Below are 8286 nucleotides of genomic sequence, written 5' to 3'. Positions count from 1 at the left end.
GAGATAATTTTAGGTGTTATTTTGTGACTTTTGGTTGAATTGGTGAAATTTTATATTTATTTGTGAATTTTCTGTTTTCATATGATTAATATTGTGTGGCCATGGATTATGGTTGGGAATGGTTTAGAATGAACCCTTAGTGTGTAAATTGTAGCTATTTACGGACAATTTCCGCTTTGAACCGAAATTTCCAGGTTAGGGTTCCAATTTCTCACTATTCTGCGTGGCACTGTTGGACCTAGTTAGAGGCCGAATTAGCCTTAAGTTAAAACATGAAAGTTGTATAGAATGATGTTTTATAGTTTCTTGAAAAATTTCAACCCAATCGGAGCAACGTAACCTGTAAAAAGACCAAAATACCCCTGCTGCCCTGTTTCTACCCGAACATGCTAATCAGCTTCTGTAATTAGTTGTTTTGACCAGGAATACTACTGATTTGGTTGTTGATGTCTTCTTAAGAAATATATCTTGGTATCTTAGCTTTCGGATGGCTTTGGATTCACTTGAATTGGACTTTAGTAGTCTGAATTATGGTTGTTTAACTAGAATGCGGTTTGCTAACCTGTTTATGCGGGTTCTGATTTGGTACATTGCAATTTTGACTTAGTTGCACTACAAACTGGACTGAGTGGCCTTCTTCAACATTGTATCCCTTTCTTTTAGCTTCGAAACGGTGTATATTGTACATCCATCCGATAATCGTAGCGCCAGTTGTGTCCAATACGCTAAATGACATAAAAACTGATTTTAGGTTTTAGGGCTTAACTTTCATATCCGGTCATGTTCCTAGCTAAATTTTGTACTTGAATTACTTTGAGCCTATTGAACGGCTGTTGTGATGAATTTATATTGCGTATGACTTTGGGGTTGATTGAGGAAAATAATGAAGTCATAAGTGGTTGGAAAAATAGGTAAATATAGAGGGCATGCTGCCCAAAATTTTAGCGCTACACGATTCCTTCAATTGAGTTGATCTTAGTACAAATGAAGGGTTTTGGGGGTTGTTTGTAACCCTAGGACCAACTGTTATCTTTCGGCTCAAAAGTCATATTTTATTCTTTTGTACTAGTACTTGTACTAGTACTTAACATGGAAAGGCGTACGACATGTGGTCGAGCCTCACTTGTGCATTCCGTTTACTCGATTTTGGATGTGAAACCTTCAATTGGTTTACTTTGATGATTTTAGGATTTCTTGGCGATTAAAGCCAATGTGAAAACTTTTGAAGTATCTGTACTTGAACCAGTGAGTGTACCATTCCCCTCATTTGCTGCTTAACTTGATTTCTGCCCTGCAATCTGTGATTTAAATGACTGCACTATCTGCTTATTCTGTTTGAGACGAGGGTGTACTTTATCACACTCGTTCTCTTGTCTGTCCATATGCCTATTTACTGTTAATCTGTTAACTGTATCTGAATCTGTTCGGACGTCGTTTGGAGGCTGGTATCCAATGACCTTTCTGTGACCTCTGAGCTCAACACCTGTGGCTAGTTACTCAAGTCGGGCCGGCAAGGGTCTGGTCGATTAGATAACGAACCACGGTAGTCTGTTTCAGGAATCTTTGGGTATTGAGACCCTTAATTCCGGTATACTCGAGTATTACCACTTCTGTTCTGTTCGGCGTTCGGGCCCGGTAGGGGTATGGTTGGTGGACGGAAATTGGTGTAAAGTGGGGTCTACGGATATGTTGGTTCTATGTACGTTGACAGAGAGTCAACGGGTTCGGATCAAGTACTGCAAATGGAAATCTGGCTCTTGAGAGCCACCTGTATCCTTTCCCTTTTAATCACTGTGTCCAACTGCTTTCCTTTATATCTGGTATATGTATCTGACTGGTTAACGTGAAAGACCATGATTTTACCCCTATATGATTGGTACCTCATTGAGCGTAAGCTCACCCCTTTCTGTTGTCTTTGTTTTCCTTACAGGGAACCACTTTTGGGGACTATGATGTTTTGAAGGACGAGTTGAGCTAGTTTTAACATCGTTTGTAAAGCTCCTCGATAGTTGCAAAAACCCTAAATGTATTTTGATCCAATTATTTTCCTTTTGTTTTGTAAATTACAAACGTATGTGTATAACACTGTTGAACCCTGTTTATGTGTCCTTCCAAGTTATATGACATGGCACCCATTATTCATCGACGGTTTTGATTTTTGTTTGGCTATTTTGCGATTTTGACTTATTTGAGCGCGCTTTTATTCTCCCGGAACGTTTTAGATCGTGTTTAACTGCACCGTTAGTGTTGGCGAGAACTGGGCAGGCAGTCCGCTAACCTCTTTGGTTCGCCTAAGGGGAAGGTAGGGCTGTCACAACGTACATATCTATTTCTCCCAAGTATCCTGATAAAGGGTTTATGTTTATAACAGTCATGATTCATAGCTTATGCCCCAGAAGGGCACCTAGTCCTTACCACTTACCCACATAATCGGACAATAACACCACTTGACCCCAAACTCACTCCGCGTAGAGGCCACTCGAAGTAGCAAAATATCTTCCATTCTTTCAAACCAGTTCTCGGCAACTTTGGGATCTGGTCCTCTAAGAAATTTAGGGGAAGCGAACTTTGGAACCGTTTCAGACCCTATCTTCATTTATTTCAAGGTTCCTTTACTAGTTACCCGGTACTTGACCTCGATGGTCAATCAAACGGGCCGGTAAATAGTAGATCGGTCATACGATTGATAGCTGTAGCCACCTGGTCTCCTTCCCACATTCAGGTTCTTGGTTCTAATTGGCTACAGACTTTTATTCTTCCTCTTAGTCCTGGACCTACCTAGATCCTCACCCATGGCCCCAGCCATATTGTCGTCTAGTCTCCATTATTACTCATTAGTTTAGGGCCCAAGTATTATAGCTATCAGGGTAAGCAAATAGGGGTATAACAATATGTGCTTACTCATATTTAAAAGTCACATAAGAAATGGAATCGAAGTCACAATAAGCGAGTGAATTTACAAAGCAGTTGAAGGCCAATGTCGAAATAAAGTCAACAGTCAACAGTCAAAAGTCAAAGCCAAAAGTCAACGGTCAAAAGTCAAAAATCCAAGTCAACAGTCAAAACATCGTACATAAGGGCTCTTAACAGTCATTTATAAGATAACATGACCAAAAGTAACAAGTACAAGCTTCAAAAGTACAGATATAGAAGTATAGTCATATCAAACAAAACCTAGCACAAGTGTCAAAAGAAAACTGTACAACCACTGAGCCACAACCTCTCATATCCTTTCTATGTGCAATAGTCAAAATCATCCAAAGTAGTAGCCTAGGAGTAGAGGCTTAATCCGTCGTAGGACTAGTTGACCCCCCCCAGACTGGGCGGGTTCGTCTCTAATCTCGCCTCCTATGTAAGAAGTCTCATCACTCTCCTCTCCAAGGAATTCATCGTAAATGTTCAAGATCGATTCAGCTCTAACCCTCGCTTTCCTGGCCCTCTTCACCATGCGCTCTTGCACTTCTCCAAGTTGTGCACATAGGTCATCAACTCTTTCTTGGCCTTCAACCATATCGTACTCAAGCTCCTTAATTCGATCGGCTTGCCTCTTATTAACTTCCTTTAGTTGGTTCACTTCGGCCTCAAGCCTAACATTTCGCTCTTTTACCACAGCCAATACCACTTCATTAGGGTAGGCATAAGTATGGCGGCACTCGCAACGCCTATAGCGATTCGACGGGCTCCAATAAACTCTAGCTCCTCCAGGCCGGATTTGATACTTAATCATGGGAAGTACTCCATGGGGCTGCTCATCAACTGGACTATCACTATGGTCACTATGTCCATCCATCCTACACAAAAGTGTAGACAAACTTTAGTATTCTTAAGGGGAAAAATAAAAAATAATCCTCAAGTCGGGAATTTCTAACTCGCCCAGGCCAGTTCAAACCTAGGCTCTGATACCAACTGTGACAGCCCCACCTCTCCCTGGGGCGAACCCTAGGATATCAGCGGACTGCCTGCCCAACTCTCACCAGGACTCAGTCGTTCAAAGAACTAATATCATCAATAAAACGCATAGAACATCTTCCAAAACAGGGAATTAAAACCCTAATTAAAACATAATCACTATTTCGACGTTCCAGCTTAGTATATGCATCATCACCTGTCAGCTTACTACTCCACGCTCAAAATTACATAACATAAGTCATACTTGAAAATTTAAGCTTACAAGTCTGCTTAAACAAAAGTTACAACCTTAAAACGCAAGTACGAGCAAAAGAAAGCTAGAAAGCTCTTGATCAAGTCTCTTCCCGATCTGCTAAGGAAAACAAAGGGAGTGGGGTGAGCTAACGCCCAGTGAGGTTCCAAATAAACATGTAAACATATAGCCATACAAGGAAACAAAATAACCAAATAAACACCGTACAGTAAAATAACAGTTTAATCACAGTTCAATTCAAGGATACATGTGGCTTCCAAAAGCCAAATCCACTTGAGCTTGATCATTACCGGTTCCGTTGACACTCCGTCAACGTTTGCATTCATAGGATATAAAGTCCGTAGAACACCGCTTTCACCAGTCTCCGTCCACCAGTCAACCCCCCCCACCGGGCCCGCACTCCATAAACAGTAGTTTGGTAATACTCGAGTATACCGATTTTCAGTGTACAGTAAACAGTCCTCAAGGTTTATCGGCCTTCTCGACCAAGCCCTTGCTGGCTCGATACGACCGACTCACCTATGAGGTTGGGTACCCAAACAGTAACAGTAGTTGATGGAATGTCATCCAAGCAACTTAAGCACAGTCATGTATAGCAATATCTCATTAAATGTTAACTTATTCAGTAAGTGGAGCCTCCATGGAAAACAAGGAAGGTCAAGTGCGATAAAGTACACACTCGCCTCGATTTTAAATAAAACAGTGTTTGGCTCAAACATTGGTAAATCAACGATTCCAAGTATGAAAGTATTCCACATAACAAGTAGCAGGTAGTGGAACACTGACCTGTCAAGCAAAAGTAGCAATCGGCATCAAACGTCTCAGTTACGATCACCTTCGTTGCCCAAACCTAGGTCAACGAGCGAAACCATTAACAATTGGATTCGTTCCTTACTAAAGTATAGGTTCATTAAGAGACCAAGTGAGTAGCCTAAGCTACTTCATCTATCATGCAAATGAGGTCCAAACCATGGAAAAGTTGATAAGAAAACAAGTTTGGTATGTACATGAAAGTTCGGCAAAAGAAGAGTTTTACCGAAGCTCAAAGGTTTCATTACAGTTAAACTGTCTCGCCCGACCAGCCTCGGGAAATGGTCATTGCTCATTGGGGAAAAATCAGAATTAGGTTCTGTCGGTGGCGTTGGAAACTAGGTTCACAAGGCTATATTTGTCTAGAAGAAACCATTTCCAAAATTCCAACGTAAGTGGTTCAAAATTAAGAAACCAAATGAAATTTCTGGACTGTCTCGGGTGAACAGTACCGCACGGACAGCCAACTTTCAAGACTCGCCACGAATCGCTCGGGTCAAACCAGAAAATGAGCTTGGTACCATTTTAAAGCTCTAATAATCTATTTTCAAATGTTACAAATGGTACTCAAATCCGATCACCGAGTAAAACATTATGACCTTCACAAGACTGCTGGTCAGCAACTTTCTGGACCTAGCCAGTTTTGCTCCTTGGCTTATAACTCAAAACTTATGCAATCAAATTGGCTAATTTTTTGTAGAAAACCTCCACACACATAACCCAACATATCTCAGTCACATTTGTAACCAAAATATGCATGAAAATATCAAGGAAAAACAGGGAAGTAGTTATGGGAAATTTCGGCCAGCCCTCTTCAAAAATTTCTAACTTTCATCCTTCTTGATATTTTCACTCCTTGCACATAACAAGTGTTAGATCTAACCAAATAGGGGTTTAGATCATATTAATACCTCATAAACACACATGAACAAGGGTTAGACATTTCATCAAACACTTGGTATGCACACTAATAAACTTATCCACTGCTTGTCAAATTCAAGGGATTAACCCCCTAATCTCAACCAAACAACTTGTATTTCATCATTTAAGCTTAAAGTAGATGATATAACATCATAAACCTTAATTCTAAAGATTACATACCTTACTTACAAGTTGCTTGGGTCACCAAACAAACCACCACAATGGAAGCTTTAAGCTTGAGATAACCTCAAAGATTGAAGGAAATTTCTCACAAACTCTAGCTCTTTCTCCTTTGGATTTTTGTTCTTGGTTTGCTAGGGTTCAAAGAAAGTATAAGGAGCTTACTCTCTCTCCCTTTTCTATGCTAAGAAAGTCGGCCAAGCTTAGGAAATAAAAGAACCAAATTTGGTTTTTAAAATGTCTTCTAATCTTTAGTCAAACAAGCCCATAGCTAGGGTTTTGCCACATGGCTCTTTTCTTAACCAAACTTTGCTTAATCTTTGACTAATGGTCTTCTTACCTTTCCAAATGCACTAATAATTATCTAACATCTCTAATCACTCACATAAAGTCTCTACCACTAAAATAAGAACACTTGGACAATTACAAGTGGTGAATTATTTACAACCTAGCTCAAGGCAATATTCTACTTCAAGTAAAATGAATTGAAATGAAATGCATGGAAATTATTATAACAACTAGAAAATAATTTGTAAGGGCAGATATTAAATAGGCTAAATCTTATATTAAGGCATGTAAATAGGCTAAATCTTATAATAGGCTAAATCTTATAATAAATCTTATATTAATTAGGCTAAATCTTATATTAAGGCATGTAAATAGGCTAAATCTTATAATAGGCTAAATCTTATAATAAGGCATGTAAATAAGAAAATTATGTTTTAAAGTGAGAGTCAATATAAGGGATTTGTTGTAACACATTGTAAAATATAATGCTAGGGCATATAAAAGGTGGTTTAAATCTTGGTGCAAGGCATGTAGTTTTGGAAAATTGTATTAAAAAAAAATGAGGGTTCTCACAGGAGGTGCCTTTCATACCGTTTCAGTGCTATAATCGGTTCCCTGAATGATAGCATGTATCACACCAATTTGGGAGGGAGGTAACTCTCATGTTGACTCAAAATCCTAAACAAATAATCGGTTCTCTGAGCGATAGCATGCACCATACCAATTTGGGTGGGAGGTACCTCTCATGTCAACTCAAAACCATAAACAAAGTATAAGTCGATTGGAGCGATGTCTCATCGACCACTAAGCGATAGTATGTACCACACCGATTCGGGTGGGAGGTAGCTCTCATGTCGACTCAGAACCATAATCAAAATATAAGTCGATTGGAGCGATGTCTCATCGATAACTTATTTCTCTGAGCGATAGCTTGTACCACACCGATTCGGGTGGGAGGTACCTCTCATGTCGACTCAGAACCATAAATAGAGTGAGTGAAGTTCTACAGAATTAAATGTCTACCCGGTTGACGGAGTGTCACCACGTGGAGGTATTGGATCGAACTGAGCAAAGCAATTGGAAATAAGCTCCTGAGAGCTCCTGTATCCTCATTGAATGTGTTTAATTGAAAATTGTGAATTACTTGAATGTTACTGCTTTAATTCTTGCTTAAATGCTATCACTACCTGAACTATGTGTTTTGCATGTTTTCTTGGCATCATTGAGCGTTAACTTATCCCATTCCATTTGTTATTCCTTAACAGGAAAGTGGCGTGAAGGAAATGATTGGAAGAGACTAATAAAGGCTAGTCTTTTGTGTAGTTTGGTATGTTGTAACTGATCTTTGGGAAAATTGTGAGATTTGAAACTCGATGTAGTTGACTGAGATTTATATCCACGGATGCACTTGTGCAATGAAATATTATAGTCGTGTTATTATTTTAGCATATTTAGATGAAATCATTGGAATTGATCTGTATTTCATTTGAGGATTGAAGTGAGTCCCGGCGAGAGCTCAACAGGCGGTCCGTAGAACCCCTTTGGTTCGCCTTAGGGGGAGGTGGGGTCGTCACAGTTAGTATCAGAACTTAGGCTACAGATCTTTGTAGTGTATTCTCGATTTAAAAGTTTAGGATGCCGGACTGTGGGATTTGATTATGTAGCAATGTGATCTTGGTGCTTGAGGTTTTGGCACCATTTTTGCTCACAAAACACTGTAAGACTTTAATGTTCAAGTAAGGTTGGAGGTGAGTCAAGATTGGAAAATCTAAATGGCCATCTGATGAGTTTAAGGGTTAGAAACTTTGCTTTCCCCACTATTTTGCTTGCCGAAATTCCGGAAGAAAAGTTGAACCATTTGAACAATTTTGGACTCCATTTTGAACTTGAAAATGAGACATCTTTTGCACTTCTTTTGGTTTGAC

Source organism: Coffea eugenioides, chromosome 4, assembly GCF_003713205.1.
Source record: "Coffea eugenioides isolate CCC68of chromosome 4, Ceug_1.0, whole genome shotgun sequence".
NCBI classification, from domain to species: domain Eukaryota; kingdom Viridiplantae; phylum Streptophyta; class Magnoliopsida; order Gentianales; family Rubiaceae; genus Coffea; species Coffea eugenioides.
The sequence above is the reverse complement of the archived record's forward strand: the minus strand, read 5'-3'. Positions refer to the sequence as shown.